The 25,765-nt window shown below is 42.8% G+C and overlaps 1 protein-coding gene across 3 annotated transcripts in view; it reads right to left on the bottom strand.

Annotated features, from left to right (window-relative positions):
- DAB2 (DAB adaptor protein 2) overlaps positions 1-14,751 on the bottom strand; it is a 50,991-nt gene extending 36,240 nt beyond the window's left edge. For 2 of the 3 annotated variants that reach the window (XM_038535254.1, XM_038535256.1), the window contains exon 1: positions 14,519-14,750. The gene's annotated coding sequence lies outside the window, so the exon portion shown is untranslated. Of the gene's footprint in view, positions 1-14,518 lie in introns of all 3 variants that reach the window. The other variant, XM_038535255.1, reaches the window with a different exon arrangement.
- Between the last annotated feature and the right edge of the window lie 11,014 nt (positions 14,752-25,765).

Here is a 25,765-nt window from a genome sequence, read left to right as displayed (position 1 = left end):
AGTCAATTTCTTTCTTTTTTTTTTTTTTTTAAGATTTTATTTATTTATTCATGAGAGACACAAAGAGAGAAAGGCAGAGATACAGGCAGAGGGAGAAGCAGGCTCCATGCAGGGAGCCCGACGTGGGACTCGATCCCGGGTCTCCAGGATCATGCCCTGGGCTGAAGGCAGTGCTAAACCACTGAACTACCCAGGCTGCCCCGGAAGTCAATTTCCATACCACCTCTGGCAAGTCATTTGAGTGACTTCTACCAATAAGATTAAAATGAAGATGGTATTTCAGAGAACTAAGTGTTCTTACAAAATGGACATACAACATACTTATCTTTTTCTTAGTTATAATAATAAAGAACACAAGGAAAAGACCTCAAGTATCATCTTAACCTGTATAGAGTCTAAAAAAAAGTTTATTCTAAAATTTAAAGAGTGACTTGGAAGATTTTCTAACATACTGACTTACCACAAAAGCCTTTTCCAGAATAAGCAAATGGAATGAGAGTTCTTCCTTCTTCCAGGCCTCTTAAATGCATACCATCCTTATCTGTTTTTTTTAAGGTGATAAAACATGGGGTGCCACTTGGGTCTATAGTTCTAGCATAAGATGAACTAGTAGCAATGGTTGCTCGTCACATGCCACTTTGCTGGGCTTTCACTGAGACCTCCCAGCCCATTATGAGATATTCCTATTTTTACTGAACTACAAAGAGGCTTCTGGTTAGTCTACACAGGAATGTCAACATCAATGACTCACTGTAAAGGAAGTTTCCCTGGTTCATAAAAAATGTAATATTAAAGCAACATGTTTCATTAGCTTTTAGAGCTATCTCGTCTGTCTCTGAACTAGTAATGACCTGTTGCAAAATTCTGTGCCTGCTAAGTAATTGACACTTAACTATGGCAACCATGGGATGAATATAAGTGATTAGATTGGTGCTCCATGTATAGCCTCTCTTTATTATCCCTATTATAGTCATTAAATAAATGTAACTCGAGCTGGTCCTAGAAGCTTTGGACAGATTCACGGTGGCATCTGCTATTTTCTGGTCTTAGAATGTAGGCATTTTTAGCATCAGAGAATGTAATTAGATCATTCATTTCCTCAGCTGAACTCTATAGCCCTGTGCAAAGACAAGTCTTCTTTGAAAGCCACTATTAAGTTCCTAATCCAATCTTTATTAAAAAGACTCAATATTGTAGACAAGGAGGTTAAAACAAATCCTCAAAAAACTAATGATCAAGCCCTTCTATACCCCACAGCTGCCGTCTAGTGCAGCAAAATCTGAAATTAGGAGTTTTATAGTTGTATTTTTTTTAAAACTAGGATGCAGTCCTTAATGAACTAGAGAAGCATGTAGATAATGAGTTCTACTAAAGAAAATAGTGACAGAAGTAACACTAAGGGACTAAATTTTCTTAGATCCACTAAAATAAGCAAAGAAGGGACTAAATTTTCTTAGATCCACTAAAATAAGCAAAGTTCTACTCTGAGGGCTAATTATCAGAAGTGGATGTGATTAGTATTTCTTTCTGAGAGTCAATCTGTCCAGTGTCGAGGTTCTCTACCCTAAGTTCCAGTCTACATTTGTACCTCCATCTAAGAAACTCCTTAAAGGGTATAAACCAATGCCTTTCCTTTTGACTCTGAAAAGCCTGCCATCTAGCTCACATTGTGCCTAGCCAGAGTAACTACACTAAATGGAAGTCATTGGCTACCTTAGATTTTGCCCTGAAGTCATGCTATTAGAAGATTAAGAAGGCCTTCAAATATTGATAGCTTTAAAAAATGTTATTATTATTTAATTTTCTTTTGTTCAGAGCATATTGGGATTGGTGATTAATCTCAGCTTAAAACCACTATGGAGACTGCAAACAAAGTTTGCCCCCAAATGCAAGCTAATTCATGTAATAAATCTATGTCCTTACTATGTGCCAGGCACTCTTCTAGAGCTTGGGATATGTCAGTGAGCAAAGTAAAGATCTATACCTTTGTAGGGTTTACCCTCCAGCAGAGAAACACATAAATATATTATAGTCTTTCAGAAGGTGATAAATGTCCTGGAAAAAAAGAGAGCAGCCGGGTAGGAGATGGCTTAAACAGGTTTCTTAGGAACACAGAAGGAATACCATATTTTTATAAGTTAAATTATTGGATGTTTGTTATATGCCAGGTGTGAGGTATGATGTCTCATTAAATGCTAAAGTATCATCATCCCTACCTGACAGGAGAGAAGGTGAAGTACAAAAGTCAACCAACCCACTAAAAATTCCAGAAGTCTAATACATATGCTCTTTAACTTATTTTAGAATTATACAAGCAAAAAGAGAGAATTAAACTCAGTTCTTCAAATTGGAGGAATATGAATTTTCAGATTGGAGGAAAGTGAATTTGCCAGAAAATACATTCAGGAAAGAGGAATTGATAGCAGTCAGTAAAGGATATTTATGTCAGCTTGGCTAGTACACGAGTGGTGCTGGGTGATATGAGGGGAAAAGATTGAAAGGTGGGTCAAACTGGATTAGAGTAAATTTTCAGAACTACATTTTGTCTAGACGGTATCGGGAAGACTTTGAGGTTTGGAGCAATGGTGTGGAGGTTGGGGTGGTGACAAATCTGAGCATGGACCATGGCATCAAAGAGTCACATAGCTTTGTAGTAGGATAGTCGCATGAACTTGCCACTTTGATTCAACTCCGGCTTTTTCATTTAAATACTTGGCCAATCTTTTGGAAACAAAGCCTTTTGATTGAAAGGTTAAGGTCTAACAATCTCAAATGTCAGATCCAAGGTTAGCCCATTTTGCCAAGCTATGATGCACTGTGACCCTCAAACTTCAAATAAACCAAGTGTCCTAAAGGTGGCTTAAAAAAAAAAATCAAAGGCCATTATGTCTTATAACCTTCATTCTAAGAAGATCCATTTTATCCTAAAAATAGAATTCCCATAATGTCAGTTTCCTAAAAGTTGATATAAGTGAATTGGTAGTTTGAAATGTGAGCACCTAAAGGAACATCCTTTATAAAAGCCAGCTACTAAGATAGTCATGTCGTTACAGCACCTCATTTGGAGAATATATAGCATTTCCCCATTTTATACATGTTCTCCATAGAACTTGAAAGATCAGTACCAAGGAAATGCTGGTTAAGAAGAGAGTGAGCAGGGTAAGAGAAAGGTCTCTGCTTCTTATGCATTTAGAATAGTGATTTAAGGGTGACATGTGCCTTTCTGCATTTTAAAAATTAAATTCCTTAGAGACAAGCTAATTTGTCAGGTAGCAATATCTAAAATGTAGGTAAATCTACAGACTACCTTGGGCTAGGGATAGAATCACGAGGGTACTTTAGAATTCAGTACATAAAATTAAACTCAAAAGCTAAGAGAAACTACGACGTGAATACACACATGTCCGGACCATAGAGAATGCTGCCCACCATAAGCTTTGAACTATTGGCTTAGACATCATTCATTGATACTTACCTATCCAAAATGATTGAGAAAAATTCCTGATGTATTAAAAAAATGAACAGTAAGGCTTGAGTCAAATGGACAGTAGAATTTTCAAAAGTTCTCTTATGCTGGGATTTTAAAAGTTGGGCAGTGTATGGTCTATTGTTGATTTTTAGGCTGTTTTCCTTGGACCCAATGAGGTCTTTGCAACAATAATGAATTGGCAACCCAATTTAGGCATTTTGAAGAGCCTAATGGATATCACATCTTTACCCACATTATAGCTGCAGTATGCTATTTAAAAAAAACAGGTGTCTTTTGATTTTGGCAGAAATTCTGTTAAGTCAAAGGGATAATTATTAATTATCCAGTGCTTGAGCCAAAGGTTTCATCTACTTTCTCCATTTTTATTTAATTTTTAATTTTTTTTTTTTGGAAACAGTTGAGTGACCACTTTAAAAAAGAAAGAAACTGAAGGAGAATAAGAAGTTGTCCTCGGGTGAAGTATTATGTTGAAAACTATTCACTACTATGATAATTATTCGCCAGGTGATTATACCCATCGGTTCAGATCATGTAAGAGCTATGATGAATACTCCATTGGTAGAGTTAACCCAAGGACTTGAAAAGATCACACCATTTGGAGAATTTCAGTAACAGCTTGTCCGCCTTTCTCAGGCCCTGAGCAGACATAAACTAGAGGAACATACGGATGTTACTCATTATAAATAACCTTAAAGTTAAAAAAAAAAAAAAAAAAAGGACTTGGAATTGCTTTACTTATACCAATAGATGATAAGGTGAACTGAAGTTTCCCATTCTGCTCACTCCATAATAAATCACAATCAATGTTGCAAATGAGAGCAACTTGTCACTCATTCACTTGGCCATCTGGTTATTGGTTATAGAACACCTACTGTGTGCCAAATGCTTGCTATGCTACATCTACAGTGATTAAAGACACATGCCTTCTGTTCTCAAGGGGCTTACAATATAGGCAAAGGACGGACACCTGGGACGCCTGGGTGGCTCAGTGGTTGAGTGTCTGCCTTTGGCACAGGTCATGATCCCAGAGTCTTGGGATTGAGTCCCGCATCAGGCTCCCCGGAGGGAGTATGCTTTTCCCTCTGCCTATGTCTCTGCCTCTCTCTCTCTCTCTCTCTATGTCCCTCATGAATAAATAAATAAAATCCTAGGGCAGCCCTGGTGGCACAGCGGTTTGGCGCCGCCTGCAGCCCAGGGTGTGATCCTGGAGACCCAGGATCGAGTCCTACATCACCTCTGCCTGTGTCTCTTCCTCTCTCTCTCTGTCTCTATAAAGAAATAAAATCTTGAAAAAAAAAATCTTAAGAAACCAAACCAAAACAACAACAACAACAACAACAACAAACGATATAGGCAAGGGAGAGAGAACATGCAAGTACTAAAATCGGTGCTAAGTTTTTTAGAGGAAGTGTTTCTGATTAGGGTAGAAAGCCTCATCGCCATTAGTAATGTTTAATAAGAGCAAAATTAGACTACTTCAAGGAACCCTATATAAATTGCTTTCTTATTTTTATCAATCATGGAAAGATGCGAATTTTGTCTTAAGGGCTTAATTACCCTCTTCAACAGATAGTTTTAAAATTATGACATTTACTTAAATTGCTAATTAGATGGAGGATATTTACATTCAATGTTTGGGAGTTTTCTATAACCATATTACAATCTGGAAGAGCATCTGTGTGACAGAGCCAGTGGGAGGAAAGAATCTTGTGATACACTCGGTTATTAAAGAATGTCAATGATGATTCCTGAAAAAGTTAGCCAAATTTCTGAATCAACGTTATTTTCATAAATACCAGAAAGAAACTCTATGCTCATTTGGCATTCAGTTTTGTCACTTCGTAAGGGCAAGCAATTCGGAGATGACATGAACCTCGGTATTCTAGAACCAAGCACGTTCTGTGGCACTCTTAATTATCAGATTTTATGAGTACAACAGTGCCGCTTTCAAATCAGGCAAAACTACTGAATTATAGATTTTAAGGAAGCAATATTATGAAAATGTAACCAGGGCCTGTCCCAAAGTGGCTTTGGTATTTAAGTAACATGGCCTATTGACGAGAGCATTAAAAAAGGAGTGTCCAATAGCACCTGGTTGATGTCAGTCTTTAAAATATTGGACTTCATTATCACTGCAAATAGTAAGCCCTTCAACAGGTGTTGGCTACATGAAGTTTAAGAGTCCAGATCCTAAAACCAAACACGGTTGCCTCCATTGTTTCTATTAAAGAGTTCTTACATAGAAAGTTGAACATTTGTATCTCTATACACTACCTGGAAACAGAACAACATAATGTATTTGGTATGAGAATACGCCTAAAAGATCAGTAACAGTACTCTCTGTAGTTTAGCATAAAATGAAGATTTTATCATAGACTGTTCACATGTCTACTGAATTTGGCCATCCTGTGACCCTCTATTTTCTGGAACTGCCCTTTATGTCCATTCTCCTCCTCCCTCCCCACCAAAAATTTTTAAAAATTTTTAGTATTTCTCCCTAATCTTGCCTCACCACCACCCCAACTTCCTGTCGGAGAAGGACAAACATTATATGTTCTCATTCATTTGGGGAATATAAATAATAGTGAAAGGGAATATAAGGGAAGGGGGAAGAAATGTGTGGGAAATATCAGAAAGGGAGACAGAACAGAAAGACTGCTAACTCTGGGAAACAAACTAGGGGTGGTGGAAGGGGAAGAGGGCGGGGGGTGGGAGTGAATGGGTGACGGGCACTGGGGGTTATTCTGTATGTTAGTAAATTGAACACCAATAAAAAATAAATTAAAAAAAAATGAAAAAAACAAACAAACAAAAAAAAAAACAAAAGAGCAATACTTCCTTGTATCATGTATCTTATCCCTCACAATTAGCCAGCTCATCTTACAGCATTATTTTGGTATTTTCTGTAGGCCTAACATAGGTACTTTTTAAGATGTTTAGAATACTTGAAGTAAAGAAACTCTTTGTGGGATGAATTTTTTCCTTCACTTTCTCAAAAGAATCCAATGAGAATCTAAGTTGTAAGAAACGAGTTGTAACTGGTCTGGTCTACTTTTATGGTTGAATTCTTGTGGTAATGCCCTATCAGAGCTCATGGCCTTCCTGATTTTATATTATTTTGTATCTCTCTCTCTATATATATGTATATGTATATATGTATTTTTAGAGAGAGCAAGAGGGAGAGACGGAGACAGAGACCTGTTCCCTGGAGAGGCTAATCTTTTCCATTTGCCCTGTACACACACACACACACACACACACACACACACACACCCCATACCTTCTTGTATTGCATCCCTAGCCTGTAATACTTTCTGGCTTCACCTATGCAAATTCCTTCCTGTCATTCAAAGTCCACTCAAGATGTGTTGCCTTAGCGGAGTCTTCACTGACTTCTCACTAGGCTACCGTTTTTCTACACTTGCCATGACCTATTGTTGTCCTCTGATTCACTTCCCCAACTCAATGAAATTTTGAGGTCAGGTCCTACTTTTCAATGTCCCACGTAGTTTGGTAAATAGTGCACTTAAAACATTAGTGATAACATAGTTTCCACGTGTTCATAATATTCGCTTAGGCAAATCTTTTCTCTACGTTGCTGATTTGTCACGAAATGTAGGTTTTTCTTCAATTGGTAAATGATCTCTGCTCAAATTCATTCTGCCAATATAGCTAGGTTAATTTATCTGAATCAGCATTTTGTTTTCCTGATTTAACAAAGAGATCTACTACATAATAAATACAGATTGAAGTTCTTTGTCCTTATATACGAGTCTCAGTGCAATCCATCTCTCCTTTCCAAACTCATGTCTTCCCTCTCTGCCATCTGTACTTTCTCTTGGTCAAACTGGCCAGTCTGTATCTTTGGACACATGTCTGGAAAATTTGCATATGTACTTCTGCCTAGGATGCGTTTTTCTTCTATCTGACTCCTACCATTCTTTTAAAAGCCACGTCCATTATCACACTGGTGTCTTCTTTCTCTTGACCCTGTCTATACCATTTAATTGTAATAAGACCATACATTAGTTGAAGAGATGTCATCTTGTCTAAATGTCTTGTAGGCAGCGATTGTTGACATTTATGTGTCTGCTAGCAGGTGTCAGGACAATATTATCATCCAACTTTCAATTACAGCCAACTTTTAGTCATTGAGAACTTCAGACAAGCTGAATAAATCAGAAATTTCCAAAGAACAAGTTAACAGGCAGTTACACAAACATCCATGCAACAAGATACCCTTCAGAAGATAGCTTCAACATTGGATAAATTTAAATTTTCAATTTGTTTGTCAATTGTCAACATATACATTTCTGAAAAGCTTCAGTTATAGCTGAACGTTGGTCCAAGCAGAAATTGATATTCAGTCTCATTATCAACCAGCTCTACTTAAAAAATGGGATGCATTTAAGATGTTTAACCTTAGAAGCAAAGGTTAAAAAAAAAAAGCCCAAACACAAAAACAAAAAATACCACCCCCACCCCCCAGTATTAATAAAATTAAAGCACATCAGAGACTTTCTTTTAGAGGACAGATATTTGAGCAACTACTCAGAAGCATGCCATTTCCACTTCTGATCCTCTGATCTAGAGGTCAGTTATATGTTTTCCACCTGGATTAACATTGTGCCCCAAATCCAGACTGGCTCAGCATTCTTCATATAACCATGCCAGCCCTCTGACAGGTGTTCGAGAATATGATAACTAAATGATAACAGAAAGCACCTTGGGATCTGCATTACGTATCACAGAAGATTAAATCAGGTTTGGGCCTGTAATAGGACACTTAAAATATGGAAAATAAATGAGGTCAGTTGTAGGAAATGTTTAGAACAAGGAGGACAGCTATATCCAATATGGACACATTTAGTGATGCTATTCATCACTCTCCAGTTCTTTGAGCATGGATTAACTCTAGACCTTAAGAGAACTGTATTGTCCTGCCCAAAGAAGATTTAAGTGGTACCTTAAGAGTTAATATCTGTGGGCCTGTATTGGCTTAGGAAGCATTGCCACATTCTCTGCTTGACCCTCACATTTAATAGTTTCAAGGTGTGCAAGAAAGAAAGTCTTCTAATTTTCAGCTGAAATGTGTTCATCTTTAGATTTTAGCTTGCCTAAAGCTCACAAACAATTAAAACAGGAGCGTTTTCCAAATATCAGCCTAATTGGTGCATTGAGAATTGTAGTTCTAGAGCAGGTGCATTTCTAAAGCAGCAGTTCCGAGAAAGCATTTTTTTTTTTTTTTATGGCTTCACCATTAACTCTAACTTTGAGGCAACTAATTTTCCTGATGGAGAACATGAAGCTCAGACATGATATCTCTTGTCTTAAATGGCAATGTGAGTTGTGGACACAGTCATTTGCAGTGCAGAGTCCAAGGTCTTAACCACTAACCTATGTCATCTCCTTGAAACCAGAGTTCCAGTTCTCTAATTCTGGATCACACCCTTATATTTCTCACTCTATGGTGTGATCTCTGCTAATCACCAGTCTCTGATTAGCATCCATCATTCTTAGGACTGTTCTGCAAGGTGAGTGAGGCAGTTACGGATGAGGAATATTGAGTAGCATGCCTAGGAAATGGCACAGCTGTCATTCCAATGCAAGTCCAGAGTCTATGTTCTTTGTTTCATGTGATGTAGACTTTCTTCCAGTTTTCCACTCACTAGGCTCTCTTCCACGGCCAGGCTAGCAACATAATCCACATAATAGGTACTCAGTAAATATTCAGATGAACACCAAGATTCAAGTCATAAAGATACATGCTTGAATCCTAGCTCTTTCATTTAGTGATATGACCTGGAGCAAGCAGATATGTAATTATCATATTTGAGCTAAGAAAAGATATTTTTTCTATCTTAAGTTCTTTAAAGTGAAGGATAAATGGAATGATATTTTCTAAACCATAAAGCTATGTAAAAACTAAGTGTAGTAGATTCATTTACCAATATGGAGAAGCCTTCATCCGCACTCTGGGCATTGCATGAAAAACAAAATAAAAAGTTTTATAGGTTAGAGAAAGCCATCTGGTTCCTGGGTAATGATCTAGTTTACTAGAATCTTTTTTAAAAGAAGTAACTGGGACAGTCTCCTAATAAATGGAGATTAATCGTGCTCTTAAAAAACCCAAAGGAGGAGAAAGGATTTGGAAGTGAGGTGATAATATAAAACTAAGGAGTATATCGGTTTTCCTCGGATCACGAAAGCAACGCTTGAGATAGTAGGAAAAATGTCAAGGTCTGTGTTTTTTCATCTTTTGCATCCTAAGATCCAGTTAAACTGAGCTATGTTTAAATGCTTTGCTTTATTATTTCCATGACTTAGGAATCCAAATACTTTGTTATGCTTCCCCTGAACGACTGAATTATAAAACAAATGAATTGTGAAAGTTACTCTTAGATCATGTGGAGGGCTTGTTGAAATACAGCTGGATGAGCCCCACTGCTGGAGCTCGGCTCAGTGGATCTGGGATGGGGACCAAGAATTTGCATTTCTAACAAGTTCCCAAATGATGCTGGTGTTGCTAGTCTGGGGACCACACTGTGAGAAGCACTAATCTAGATGAATTCTCTCTAGTTGTGAAATACACGTGAAGGTAACTAAGTATCCAGTCTTGAAAGACTGAATGAATTTGATTGTAAAAATGAGAGTTTATGTGTTTGATCTGTCCCATAAAGACCTCAGTCTGTTTCAGAGAAACACTGTGCATCAGGGAGCAATAGGGTAGCTTCCTACCCAGAGAAAATGTGAAACCACATATCTCTCCCCGCAATTTCTTCCAGGTTAAACAGGGTTTTAAATCTCACTTTTCCACAATTGCTACTTCCTATTCCTCTGCTTCCCTTACTCTGTGGTTACCTAAAAATTTCAGTGACAGCCCTCCTGGATTCCGCCTTCTGGTAACTTCCTTATAGCTGAACACTCACACTTGGCCTGCTCGGTTCACTCCGAGTTCTTACTAGTTTAAGGCATTGAAGGTCACTTGCCTCTAGCTAGCTTGTATACGTGACGGTAGCAGAGAAACACTGCCAGGCTTCTTTAATATTGAGGCAATAGCTCCTAGTTCCTGAAATTCCATAAACCTTAATGTTTTGCTACCTTGATGATGTAAGAAATTAGAAAGAGTTAGATAATTAAGTGTTGAGATTAAAATAAGTTGAGGGGAGGAAAAGGATGAGGTAGGTAGACAGGAGATCCCACCTCAATAAAAAAGTCACTTCCATTTTTGGATCAGGAAGCAATTTGTTCAGATTTTGCTCACCCTAGAGTGGCAGGCTTCCTTCCAGGGTAGGAGAAGGATGCGGGAAGGGGAGTAACCATGGCAACCTGCCCAGCTATGTGGGCAAGGATAGGATGGGGCCGCACGCACTTGGAAAACTTTATTTCTAGCCCAGTCACTCAGTTTAGTATGGGTGGTCCCTGCTTTCCCACTTCCTTCTGCTATAATGCTGACTTGGGGAAGAACGGCTCCCCCTCTGTAGGGAGGCTGCGAGGGGGTGGAGACCTGAATGAGCCGAAGGAGGTCAGCTTGACCAAAGCAAACTACAGGCTTCCAGGCGGAGAACAGAGAGCAACTCCCTGTCTGTTCCAGTGTGAGCACAGCAAACACACTGGCTTTGTTAATATTAGGTGCTTGAATGACGGACGCTTTTCAGGTAGACGAGCAGTGCCCGATTTTGATGAAGAAATTCTCCAGTCGGCCTTGGGTTTTCACAAAGACACATAATCCAGTTGTTCGAGGGGCAACCAGAAAACAAAACACACATTTCTAGGTTGGAATAAGGTGTTCAAAGCATGTTAGATTGACAATCTCCCTACCAAACGTGGGCAAGGTACTCTTATGCTCTCCAGGCAAGGGAGCTTAAGTCCAGAGAGGCCACACAATTTGCTCAAGGTCACGTAAGCAGCAGTGGTGTAGCTGGGATGGGAATCAAGACAGCAGAACCCCTGCTCTCCAGACCCCCTGCTCTCAACCCACTACCTGACTGTTCTGGGTGGGGGGCAGAAGCTGGCATGAACGCTAGCCCTCTGTGTCCATCCTCGGCATCACGTGTTCCCCTCATCAGAAATTAGTATGTTTTTACTAATTTAGAAGAAGAGGAGACCCGGTGGCCTGCTCTCCTCGTGATTCATTCAGTCCAGCCAGGCTACGTTGCCGTGAGCGAGCTTTCCACGAAGCACACCTAACTGCTGTTGCAGCTAGCAGCTCACCTAGAGGTGACTTTGGCCTACGTCTGTGCGCCTCGGTGGCACGGCTTCAACTCTACACGCACACGCAGCACCAGGGAGAATTTTGAAAGACCACATCCTGTTACTCAGGTGTTTCTTATTGCCAGTGTAGTTCTCGTTCTGATTCCTTTTGGGGCACAGGAAACCCGACACATTCAGTCTGTTAACCGACATTCCCCAGCCAATCTGCTTTCAAGCCTTTCCACGCAGGGAGGCATGTTCTGATGACCGCGAGGGCAACCGAACACAGGAGAGCTCAGTCTTCGGCAGCCTTCCTGAGCATTTCAGCATCTCCACTGGTCTCTGAGAAAACGATCAATTAAATCCTCAAGGCAGGAGAGATGAAGGGAGAGAAACACACGATGCCTTCAAAACCATTCAGATAAAAAAATATCAGCGGTGGCAAGCTTAGGCTTACGGTAGAATTAGAAATGAAGCAGCGCATAGTTGCTGTGCGGCCAAGGTCCACAAAGCCTCCTGCAGGCCAGGCGCCACCCAGCAAGGCATATACCTTCCTGCTCTCCTTAATCTTCAGATAATTGAGGCATGGCCAAGCAGGCCAACGGCTATCACCCCCAACCCCCTGGTCAGAAGTTTCTAGAGGTCCCTGTACCACCTTCATGCCAACAAGTGTCTTAAAAGCAATTCCCTCAACCTAAACAAGGTGACTACAATCCATTCAACCTTTGGGGTAAGACAAGAAATAAACCTAATGCACGGGAATCTGGACTTTTCCATGAGTCTAAAACTGTAAAAAGTCTTCAGTGGAAATGCAGAGTCTTCCTCGACAGATTAGACAAGGCTTTTAACAAGTGCCATGGAGGGCTCCCTCCCCTCTCCTACAGCCTCAGGTGAAGATCCCGTTGTGTCCAGGATCAGAAGGCCAACAATATATATGTCACAGTTCAAAGCCGGAGGACATTTCACGGCCATCAGCGTGTTCTGGCCATCCAGGCAGATGGCCTATAGCTTGAAGGAGAACTGGCTGGTAGGATAGTTGTTTGGATAAGAAAGGACAGAGCTGGGAGTGCAGGGAAAGGGCGAGTCAAGTGATTCACCAACAGGAAAAAGAATCCAGTCTGCCTCAGGGGGAGACCCATCAGGAATCTGGAAGAAGTAATCAGTCCCAGAAACACACCCTGGGAAAGGCTACTAGATCTCCTTCGCGCTTTCTCTAGGAGACGGTCCACACCGCGCACTCCACGTTGCTGTTGTGTCAAGTGTGGCACTGTTTATTGCCCCACGCCCAGCGCTTCACCAAAAAGGTCCTTCCCCAAAGATTAAGGAGGGCCTGGTCCCAAATACTTCTGAATTCTCAAGGCAATAAACTTTGCTACAGTGTCACTGAGGCCTGTTTCCCTTCAAGGAGGGAGAGACAGAACCTGGGATGGCCCGGGCCTGGGGCCCAGAGAAAGGCAGCAGGATGGTGGTCTGACCGGTGGCAGCAGGGGAAGAGGCAAGCAAGGAGATGTCACAGAGCACCGAGACAAGCCACCGGGGAGCCGCCGTGCTCCCCCATTCCCAGCCAGTTCCTCCCTCCCCGGCAGCCTTGCCGGAGATGAGTAGATGACACACCCGGCCAGGGAGCTAACCTTACGCCTGTAAAGAGGATCAATTCTATCCGTCCTCTCAAAGCCATTCCTAGGGCCTTCCTTATCAGACATCTCAAAGGCATTTTTGTGGCCGCCTTCTTCCTCCAACCATTACTTCTGTGCGAGTTAGTCCCGGCTTACCTTCTTCTCCCCCACTGCCCCGCTTTGCCCGATTAGGGCCAGAAATTTTTTCATTAAGTCACTTTATAGTGTAATAACAACATTTACTATTCATGAAGTCTCCCCTCCATAATTGTTAAGTCTTTCCATGTGTCTGGAAGCTTATTTCTGCTCTTCTCATTTTACAAGAGTGCCTCTCTTCCTTGCAAACACAAACTAAAGAGAAAGAGGAAAAGGTGGGGGGGTGGGGGGTGGGGAGAAGGGGTGGAGATAACATCCAGATTCTTTAAGTGCTTTTAATCCAGTGAAATTTCCCTTTGGACTCCGACAGCTCCCTGCTGCAACTGACGGCGGGGACCGAATTCCAGGCTAGGAAGGGAGTCGGGCCAGAGGAAGGGAAGCAGGAATAACAGAGTCGGCTCTATGCTGGGAAAACCGCTAGGCTGACTGGGGCTCCATGGTTTTAACCCATTCATCCCCCCCCCCCCCCCCCCCCCCCGGCTTTTCTAGAATTCTTACTTAATCTTTCCAGCCAGTTTACAGCAAGCAAGCGAGCAGGCCGACACCTTTTAAACGCTCCAGGGATTTAAAACAAGTTTGTTCAGTCTCTTGGGCAGATACTTTCTTAAGAATGCGGGTGTGAGACAAAGTTCACATTTTCATGCCACACGTTGTCAGTCACCGGGAAAACGCTTCTCAGGGGGGCACCACCCAGGTCCCCAGCCTTGGTCACGGGGCAGGAATAAACGCCCTCGGAGGGGTTCATCAGGCGGTGGGCAGCCACGCCAGCCCCGGGGCTTTTAAACAAGCACGAGCGCGCGCACACACACACACACACACACACACAAAGGGAGGCGCTTGTGACATGTCACAGCCTGGACGTGTCTGCAGCCCGAGCCCCCAAAGGTGATGCATCCCCTGGAAGCGTTCCTCGGACCTCAGGCCCCGACGCTGCTCCCCCGCGCAGGTCGCCTCTCGCGGTCCCCCGCGAAGTCCCGGACCCGCACCCCGGGGTGGGGGGGGTGCGAAGGAGGGAAGGAGACCGCGAAGCGCGGGGCCCGGGGGAAGGTCGGGAGCTACTCACCCGCCTAGCGCCTCGGCGGAGCGCGCATGACCTCGGGAGCCGCGCCTGCAGGCTGCCGCCAGCCCACCCGGCGGGCCGCGCTTAAATAGCCGCCGCCGGGAGCTCGGAGCCGCGCGGCCACTCCCGGCAGATATGGTTCTAATCAGATGCTGGCAGCCGAGGGCTCCCCAGGAATGCGCCGGGATGTTTTTGCTGCCCGGGCTCGGTAACTCCCCCTCAACGTGTCTGCTGAGTCTTCCAAACTTAACTGTTTATTAACTCGAGCCGCCGCCACGCACAGCAGAGCCGAGCGCCCGGCTCCCCCGGCTCCCGGGCCCCGCCAGCGGGGGGCGATCGCGGGGGGCGGGGGGGCGGGCCGCGGGGGAGCTGGGCACGGGGGGGGGGGCGACCGGGGGAGATGGGCACGCGGGGGGCGATCGCGGGGGGCGGGGGGGGCGGAGGGGGGGGCGGGCGACCGGGGGAGATGGGCACGCGGGGGGCGATCGCGGGGGGCGGGGGAGGCGGAGGGGGGGCGGGGGGGCGGCCCGCGGGGGAGCTGGGCACGGGGCGGGGGGCGACCGGGGGAGATGGGCACGCGGGGGGCGATCGCGGGGGGCGGGGGAGGCGGAGGGGGGGCGGGGGGGCGGCCCGCGGGGGAGCTGGGCACGGGGGGGGGGGCGACCGGGGGAGATGGGCACGCGGGGGGTGATCGCGGGGGGCGGGGGGGCGGAGGGGGGGCGGGGGGGCGGCCCGCGGGGGAGCTGGGCACGGGGCGGGGGGCGACCGGGGGAGATGGGCACGCGGGGGGCGATCGCGGGGGGCGGGGGGCCGGCCCGTGGAGGAGGGAGCCCCCGCCCCCGGGAGCTGGACACGCTGGCCCGGGGAGGGGGCAAATGAGGACAGGAAAGGGAAACCCCGCAGGAAGGGGGTGGGATCCACCCCGACCTTGGTTTCGCCAATTCCCTCGCTGGATCGCCCGCTGCAGGGCTGCGGCTCCCGCGGCCGCCCCGACCCTGCGGCCGTCGGAACAAAGGGCTGCCTTTACTCCAGGCTGCGCTGGCGGGAGGCGAGGGTCCCCGCGCGCATCTGCTGTTTCCACGGCTGCGCGTGCGGCGGCCGAGGTGGGTGCACTGAACTCGGTGGGAGGCTCGGTGTGTGCGCATCGACGTATGAAATAAAATCCCGGTGGACAGAGACAGCGCTTCACGAAATCCACGTCAACGAAAGCATTCACCTCTAACCGATAAAAAAAAAAAAAAAAAAATCCGTGCATCAGACACAAAGTTAATATACTCGCTTCCCTTACGGTGTGTGCACCCGTGTGTAGACCCGTAACTTGACTATCTGCGCTGATTTCCACAGTATTCCCGACACCTCTAAGAAAAAACATGAGACCTAAGAAAGAAAACATTTGAAAATACTGACATGCGGTGCTCCGCAGAAGGCACTCCATAGCAGACCTTGGTGCTGGGAGTTCCTTTTCTCCAGAGTCGAAAATCATGAACAATTGGACAATATCTCCCAGAAACTCTGTCGCTTTTTAAGAATGTTGAAATTATACCTGTGAAAAGCATGTCTATGTCCCCTCCCCCACCACCTTTTTTTTAAGTTGGAGACAGTGTGCACTAAATGTGAAAATGCCAAATTGTGACCCAGAAGCAGGGGTTATTGATTTTATTGAGTGAGCAACACACAGTGGATCTGCATCTTACCTCTGGAAACTGAGGGTTCAAATGGGGCTCATGGGACACCAAGGATGTATTTTTGTGGTCCAAGCCTAGCCCAGCTGCAAAGCCACTGTGTAATTTGGGGCAGCTCAGTGTGAGTGGCAGTCCCTACTCTCAAGTAGGTCAGGGTTGGGACCGCCAGGGAGCCAGGGGGCCAGAGCTGCACAACGCTGTGCCAGTGAGAGCGTCACCTCTCCTGGCCTCTACTATTTCTGCCACCTGTCTCATCTCCTCACACCTGAGTGTGTCGGGGTGGGGGTGGGGGGTGGGGGGAGTGCTGACAGTTTTCAATGTTCCTCTGAGCTAATTTGCTATTATTAAAAAAAAAAAAATGACTTCTTGTGAATGCTAAGAGGTATGTAGGATAATCTTAGAATAGTATTTAAAACTATCTTATTTAATCTTAGGATAGTATTTATAACATTTATGCAGAGAACTTTAATTCTGGTACATTTCAGGACATACTGCTTTACTTCTAAGACCCAGGAATTCAGAAGGATGATTTTCCTTCCAAAGGCTGGATAGCTGGAAAAATGACAGCTGATTTCAGACAAATAGACACATTGGCAATTCGGGGGGGTGGGGGGGGTGGGGGTGGGTGGGAAGGGGCTTCTCATAACTTCTCAACTCAGAAGTGACCATCCCAAACTTATTTTCTTTAAATCAAAAGACTGTTACTAGAAATATTAACATATGTTTGCTCTACCAAATGGAAGGGGTATGTCTCTCAATGGAATATTACTTAGCCATTAGAAACGACAAATACCCATCATTTGCTTCGACGTGGAGGGACCTGGAGGGGATTATGCTGAGTGAAATAAGTCAGTTGGAGAAGGACAAACATTATATGGTCTCATTCTTTTGGGGAATATAAAAATTAGTGAAAGGGAATAAAGGGGAAAGGAGAGAAAATGAGTGAAAATATCAGTGAGGGTGACAAAACATGAGCGACACCTAACTCTGGGAAATGAACAAGGGGTAGTGGAAAGGGAGGTGGGCCTGGGTGACTGGGTGATGGGCACTGAGGGGGGCACTTGGTGGGATGAGCACTGGTCACTGCTATATGTTGGCAAATTGAACTCCAATAATAATAATTAAAAAAAGTTAGCCAAAGGAAAAGAAAAAAAAGGAAGGGGTATATCTCAGGAGCCAGAGGAAGAAAATGCTTTCACCTGCAGTGAGCTGGAGTTTCAAGAGAAGACTTTGATGAAAACGTCCATTTATGAGCAGTGGGCTCACACCTACAGCTTAAAATAGACCGCTCTGTCATTTTACACAGAAACCTTAAGGGTTGACAGTGGAGAACTCTGATTTGAAGAGTACTTTTATAGCTCTAGAGTGCTGATATTGCTTCTGGCACTAAATCAGTGTCCTGCTCACAGTAAGAAAAAAAAAAAGAAATATGAAAATAAATTTAACCTTTTCTCTTTCTGATGGAACAGAGTTTCCTATGCATCAAAGTCATTCACTTTTCAGGAGGTCTAAAACGAACATCCTGGCAGCTGGAGAATCACACCCAAGCCCACCCAGACACTGACCCTGCCTAAATGGTTTTTCTTATCACTGCTGAAAGTAACATTTAGCAAATTAAGGTGAGGAAAAGTCAATGCACGACTATGGTCCTTGCATGACTTCCCTTGCACAAAACCTGCCTGTAAAGAAGTAAAACAACAACAACAACAACAACAACAAAACACCAAAGCCTGACAACTGTGTTCCCAGCCTAAGGAAAGGGGTAGTTAATCCCGTGACGGCTTGCTGAAGAATGCATGGTTTATTATTAAGGTAATCTCTTAAGATTTTCCTGGAATGTGCTTCCACAGCAACTCTGCCTGGGTGAGCTATCCTATGTGTGTGTCTTTTCTTCCATAATTAGGCTGGTTTTCCCCCCTGTTAGCTCACAGACCTAATGCTTTCCCTCTCTCTTCTCCAGCCCTCCTTCCATCCTCCTGCTCCTGTCTCCCTTAAACATCCCATTCGGAGTCCTGCCATTTCCCATGAACTGTTATGTTAATGGCACTTTGGATGTGGTCATAGGTGAACGGTCTGTGCACCTGGATACCTTGCCGGACGCTTCCAGGTGTTCTAATCAAACAACGGCTGGTTAAAGTTTGTGGATCTAGCAAGGTCAAATCTTTTCTTCTTCCTCCTCAGTGTCATAAAAATAAATGAAGAAAATAGCTATTGTTCCCAGAAAATGTTCTTTGACCTTGACTTATCCTGCATATTTATAGAAGAAAATCTGACCCTATCAGATTTGGTTGTTGGCAAGGCATGGCAAATACTGGAGGTTTTTCCTATCATCTATCTATTGATGTATCTAAAATCTAAAATATTTGGAGGGAAGTCTAATTGAAGGCAGCCGGTTTTTGTTTTGTTTTGTCGGTTGCTTTGGTTTGTTTTCTTGGTTACACCTGCATAGCACCTCAGAATTCAATACTTATTATTTGCCAGTGATGTGTAGTATTAGTAAAATTCAAATGGTACTTGGAAAGTTGGGATATTCAACGTGAAGAACATTTAGAAATACAATATGATAAATGTATATAACTAATTTGCATTTTGCTACCAATATAAACTTTTATAATGAGAAGTTGTAAAGGGGAAGAATAATACTCATATTAACTACCGGTTAAAACATCTTATTTAGAAAGCAATTTGAAAAGAGTTGTTAAAAACAAAGGTACATATAAGCCTACAAAATACCAATACTAATTAATATTGTTGCCAACATTTACGTGGTTCTCTATCCTATGAATAAGAATCTATCCCTAGAAATAAAGCAGAGATGTCAATCACTGCATCGGCCACAATAGGAACCTGGGGAAAAATTTTGTCTCTCAGTAGGGGAATGATTGAATAAGTTATGATTCATCTGCAGTGTGAAATCACATGCAATAATTTAAGAGTAAATTAGAGTTCAGTCTTGTAATATGGAAGGATTATTATTGAGGGAGAAAAATAAGATACAGGAAAAAAATGTAAAATGTTTCTGTTTTGGTAATATGAAAAGCAACACGTATCCATGTAAGTTTGAGTGTGTGTGTGTGTGTGTGTGTGAGAGAGTGTGTGCATAATTTAAGGGAGACTAGAGATTGGATTGCATTATAGATTACTGGGGCCATTCATGGAGATGAGAATAGACAGGGGACGCAAAGAGGTAAAAACTGTAGGAAAGGGAAAAGAAATTAAAATAGCCCATATACAGATATATAGAGATCACATTTGTGCATCTAATTGAAATAGTATATGCACTGGGTTGCATAATTTTTAAAAACACACCAATTGAGTTTAAGATAAGGAAAGAGAAGGGTTATAAAAAAATCCATAAAATACCTTTCACTGAGGTGTTTTCCTTAAGATTTTTCAAAAGTGAATATTCATCAGTGTTCTCATGGCCTAATTAAGCCTTTAGAACAATAGTTCTTGGGATGCCTGGGTGGCTCAGTGGTTGAGCATCTGCCTTTAGCTCAAGGCGTGATCCCAGGGATCTGGGATAAAGTCCCACATCGGGGTCCCCCAGGGGACCCTGCTTCTCCCTCTGCCTGTGTCTCTGCCTCTCTCTCTATGTCTCTCATGAATAAATAAGTAAAATCTTTAAAAAAAAAAAGAACAATAGTTCTCAAACATTAATGTTCGCAGAAGACATTCTGGGAGCTTGCTACAAGGGCAAATTCCTGGCCTCAGCCCCAGAGACCAGGACTGGAAAGGTGTGGGGGTGGTTCACTGGCAGTGTGATGTGAAGTGCTTGGGAATCTGAGTGCTTAACCAGCACTTCTGGGTGATTCAGGTGCTATAGTTCTGGGGACCACACTTTGAGAAACACTCCTGCAGTCAAGAGCATACTCATTCTATTCTTCTCTGAGTGAGGAGAATTCAGGGGAGAGAGAGAACCGCAAGGATGATAGGAGTCAGATGCCATTGGTCTTTAGACACTGACTTTTCTCTCTCCCATGGCTCTTGGCAGCCTCTGACAGTGTCCTGGCTTTGGCGGTGACTCTTTCCCTACCCTCTCCCCTGTCAAGACTTGTTTTCGGAGAAAGATCTGATATCAGCCATTTGCATTGACCTATACCCAGATGTTTGCATTTCCAATCCTGTGTCTTACTGTGGCATGAAAGGCACCGCTCATTGCTAAAGAGATTTCAGTAAGAATAGGAACAGAGCTTTTTTCCCCTAAATTTGATCAGATGGAGGCAATTGTCAACTCCACCATGCACCCAGTTGAAGGTTACCCAGAAAGAGAGAAGAATTATATGACTTCCAACTTCTGGGATGAACTTCTACTATCCCTGAAGTCATATTACATCTTGGCTTCAAAAGAGCCATTGGAAAACTGAACTTGGATATTATGTACATGCTTACCTTTATGATATAACAAAAGAAAGTGGGATTTAGGATCAGATTTGGGTAAGTCCTGGCTCTGTCTCTTGCTACTTGCAAGATTTAAGGCAAGGGTCTAATTTCTCAAAGACTCAATTTCTTTATCTATAAAATGGGTATTCCTTGTCTTCCACTCTTGTTTTGGTTTTTGGCAGAAAACAAAAGAAATCATATCCAATAAGAAGAGCTTGAAGAATTTGAGGCTATATGAATGCTACAAATTATGTTAAAATTATGGAAAAAACACATTAGTAATGTAAGTAAGAAAAGTGTTCTTGTCCTAAATTATTTCAACCGCCAATAGAAAATCTAATAAATCATGTGATAGATCACTATGCTCCTCTGGCCATGGTGAGCTTTCTTAAGGCTAACTTCTCACTTGAAATAGTCTTGGACCTTGATATTCTAGCATATTAGTGAGGATCATTTTCATGGATCACTTTCATCCTTTCAAAGAGAGCTGAGTAAATTTCTGCAGAAATGACATTAAAAGGGGGAAGAAGACAGAAAATGAGAGAGGACTGAAGACCAACTTCTTGTACTTTGGAGTTCTGTTGCTACTACTGATAGGTGCTTCACTGTCCACAGACACTGAATTCCATCCAAAAATATTTCTGCACTGCTCCAACTATGGCCACATGCTGTGCTGAGGCTGGCTACACAGCCTCAGTTCTGAACCATCTGTGAATCCAGAAGGAATACTCTTTTCTGTAGTTATTTAATACTCAGTCTCAAAATCACTTCTTAATTAGAGAATGAAGAGAATCTGAGTCTGGACTCCAGGATAATTCAACTCCCCAATTATTTGGAAGCTTATATGTGTGGGTGTGCCCATGCTTATATGCATTTTCTGAGGCAGTGCACTGTAGATTTCGTTGGATTATTAAAGGACTCCATGACATAGGACAAGGTTACATTCCATTGTGCTATGGGTGCATAGCCACATTCTTCCTATCCATTTTTATCTGAGGATTTTATCTGAGGCTTTTGTACCAATCTGATATTTGTCCTCACAACATTATTGTCAAACAGGTTAGGGCAAGTATTACTTTTTCTGAAGGTTGAGAAATGTAATTGCAGAAACTTCGATTTGCTTCTGTGTATAGAGCTAGGGGCAGAGCTAGAAATACGACTCAGCTCTCCTGAATGATCCAGAATGTATGGCTCATGCAGTCGTGGCCCAAACAGTATTAGAAGGATTACTGGCAATTCTTAGGGTTCACCGTATTGTCTTGATCTGTCCACATCTGGAAAAGAGTATCTGTTGTGGATGCTCCTTCATATGCAGAGGACACTGGCAAATGGAAGGGCATCCAGAGTAGAGCCACTTGGACAGTGAGGGAATTCCCTGAGAAGTGAGAACTACTGGGGGCTCTGCTAGTTGGGCATGTGTAGAGAAGGCAAGAGACCTCTTGGGCATATGAGAGGGGATAGAGAGGGATATCTATGAATAGTAGAGTAGAGCTCTTTCCAAATATCCGAAGACTTGTCCTGTGGAAAGTAGATTAGACTCCTCTCTTTGGCCACAAATGTAGAAGGGGATCCTGTACTGGCCCCTGTAGAAAGGGTTGAAGATGGTCTCTCCTCCCCAAGATTTGGGTCCACATGGAACCTTGGACTAGGCCTTATTTGGAAATAAGATCTATGCACACATAGTTAAGACAAGGAAATACTGGATTTAATGAGACCTCACCTCCTTCAATGAAATCTTTTTATTTGCCTTGTGATACTTTTTGGTCAGAATATCCTGACTTTTTATTATATTCTTTTTGCATTTAGCACAACTCTGGAACCAGTGTGTCTCCAGGTGTGAATCTAAGTGCCATAGCTTACCAGTTATGTGATCTGAGGAAAATGACTGAACTTCTCGTCTATAAAGTGAAGGAAATAATAGAATTTCCTCATTCTGAGGACTGAATAAATTAATCTATCTAAAGGACTTCAAGCAGCAGTTGGCACATAGTAGAGTGCTAATGATCATGTGAATTTGTCTGAATGTCTTAAAAGAATAATTTGAAAAATATTAAGTAAATTTGAAAATAAGCTTACGCTAAATCTTCGAGATTTCACTTCTAAGTCAGCTTAGAGGAACTCCCATTCATCTGCCAAGAAATGTCTAAGAATGCTTACGATAGCAAAAAGTAGAAGCAATTTAAGTGTCCATCAACAGGAGAACAGATAAATAAATTACGGTGCATGTATTCACTGGGAATACTCTAACAATAACAGGAATGACATGAATGTATGACCCAGAACTGCTTATATCAACACAGATGAATCAAGTAAGAAGAACGAATTACAGAGGAATACAGCAGACATGATGGCAGTTTTATATATATATATATATATATATATATATATATATATATATAATCTAAAATATGAAAAAATCACTCAATACTTAGGGATACAACTATTCATATAAGTGAATATAAAAATGTGCAAGAATCATCAATCACAAATTCAAGATGGTGGTTTCCTTTGAAAGAAGGAAGAAGGATAAATACAAGGGAAGTTCGATCCCACTGATAATCTTTTTCTCCTAAGACTTGACCTAAGGTACACGGGTGAATATTGTTTTGTTTTACATCTTTTTTATACGGATGCTCTTCCTAGCACTTTACAGATATGAATTTATCTGATGCTCACAACTGCACTGTGAGTTAAAACCCATTATTAGTTCCATTTTACAGATGAAGAAAGAAACTGGAAACCGATTAATGCCACAGAATTAGTAAATGGCAGAGCCAAGCCAGGTAGTCTGGTTCCAGGGTTTGCAACTTAACTCCTAAGCAATGCTGACTCTGATTAGAATTTTATAAAGAAACAAAAAGACCGTGAGTGACATTAACTCCCCGGCACAGCTTGGGAATGCACGCTGATCACGTTCTGCTTGTTCCTGTGACTATTCTGCCTCCGGGCCCCTTGGCCTTCTCCATCCCACTTTGGCTTTGTACCTCAGCTCCTGTTCTTCTGCCCTCTTGGGATCAATGGACTCATTTGGACTCGTTTTTCTGGCTTTGATCATGACCTCAGCACCCTTTCCAGGACGTCTGTCTCTGGTGTCTAGACTTTGACCGTAAGGAGAAAGTTCTGTCCTGACCCTGGGTCTGGCCCTGAGAGAGAGAAAATGGGAAGTCATAAGCTACAGCTGAGCACAGCAGCAAACAGCCCCTGGAAAGGATTTTTAATCTGAGGAAGACTTTAAGGGCCCTGGGTGGCACAGTCAGTTGAGCATCTGACTTGGTTTCTGTTCAGGGCATGATCTCAGGGTCTTGAGATCAAGTCCCGGGTGGGGCAGGGAGTCACTAAAGTTTCTCTCTGCCCCTCCCCATGCTCTTTCTCCCAAATAAAAAATATTTTTTTTTTTTTTTAAAAAAGAGAGAGAGATTGGGTAGAAGTAAATGTGGTAGAAGGTATGTGTGCTTGTGTATGTGTCGGGATGTGCATGTATGAGTGTTCTTTCAGTAGATAAGCTGCTATTTTTTTTTAGGAGAAATATTGGTCATAGTTGTGGGGATGATCCAAAATAACCAATAATCCTTGAAACAATTTCTACTTGGCTTTCAGACATCGGCAATCCCTCTAAATGGAGCCACCCTGATTCCCCCCGCCCCCCAAAGGACAAGGAAAGCATACTTATTCTGGTTAATACTGAGAGTGATTCTCTTCGATCAATCTTTGGTAAAAGAATATTCCTCCAGGCCAGCCCAGGGAAAGAAACCTCATCATTAGCTTCTGTTGGGAGAGAAGCCAAAGCTCCTGAAACCCATCAGCGGGCCTCTCCCCCAATCGCTGTCACTTCAGTCTTCCATGGAAGAACTGAGCTCACCAAAAGTGTGTTTGCTGAAAAAACACCACCTGGGAAGGCTAGGCTGGGTGTGGGTTTGGATGGATGAAAAACCGGTCCAGAACTCTACAGTTGTTGCTGAAAATGCTTAAGTCCTAAAGTCCTTTTGCCGAGGCCAACCAGGAAATGTGTAATCATAAACTTTAAATGTGTTTATCTGTCCAGTGGACACATTCTGTTATTTTGGTTTATATTGAGGCAGTTTTTAAACTAATGTTAGACATTAACTACACTCAGTAATTTGATAACACTGTCTCGTCTTTCTTTTTCCCTCCTCTCCCTCTCTTTTTTTCCTCCCTCTCTCTCTCTCTCTCTCATCCTTTTATATTTTGTTGTGACTAAATTTGACTTATAGGCAATAGTTTGTTGGTCTCTGAATAAAAAACCTCTGTTTTACTATGCTTGCTGATTTCCATGGAGTACCTACCCCCATCATGGCTTGTTTCAAGGCATCCTGTGATGTCATTAACGTGGAGATGGACAGAGATTTGCACATTCAGCTCCAGCACACCCCTATTATAAGGTCAATACTAGCCATGTTCTCTTCTACTATGTTGACTACCTGAAGAGCCTCTTTTTACAATATTCCTGGTCAATGATAATCACTCAGATTGATTAATCAACTACCTACAAATGAAGAACATCCAGTAAAGTCTCTCTGGAACATGGTGTTTAAAGATCTGGACCACAATGATTAGGTACTTAAGTAGAATAATGGCTTTGTTTTCTTGCTTCACCCTGTAGTACAATGAAAATCACATGGGATTGAGATTCAGCATACAGAAATTAGAATCCTGGTTCTGTCATTAATTACCCATACGATTGGACAAACTGCTTAACTTCTCTAAAGTTGGTACTCACGCACGTGTGAAATGGAAAACAATGCTTGTGGTGCAGGCGGATTTCGAGGACTAAGTGACACAGGAATGGACATAAAATAACCAATTCTTGGTAAATAGCAAGCCTTATGGTGGTAGCTATCAATGTTAACTGCAAAAAAAAAAAAAAAAAAAAAAAAAGGAAATGCTCCACTCTCTGGGAATGAATACTAACAGGTGACAAAGCACTTGATAATAAAAGAGGTAAGTATTAATGAGGAAAAAATCTGGAACATTGTTATGTGTTAGCTTCTAACTACTTGCACTGCTACTACTGTGCTCTTCTACCTTATCCTCTATTCCCTCTTCTCTAATATGTGCCTTCCCCAGAGCACCTATCCTGACAAAGCCTGATGATTTTTAACTTCCTTTACACAATATGATTCATTGGTGGTAGCTATCAGCAAATCATTGTAATCTCCAAACACAA

Source organism: Canis lupus, chromosome 4 (assembly GCF_011100685.1).
Source record: "Canis lupus familiaris isolate Mischka breed German Shepherd chromosome 4, alternate assembly UU_Cfam_GSD_1.0, whole genome shotgun sequence".
In the NCBI taxonomy this organism is placed as follows: domain Eukaryota; kingdom Metazoa; phylum Chordata; class Mammalia; order Carnivora; family Canidae; genus Canis; species Canis lupus.
The sequence above is the reverse complement of the archived record's forward strand: the minus strand, read 5'-3'. Positions and strand labels throughout refer to the sequence as shown.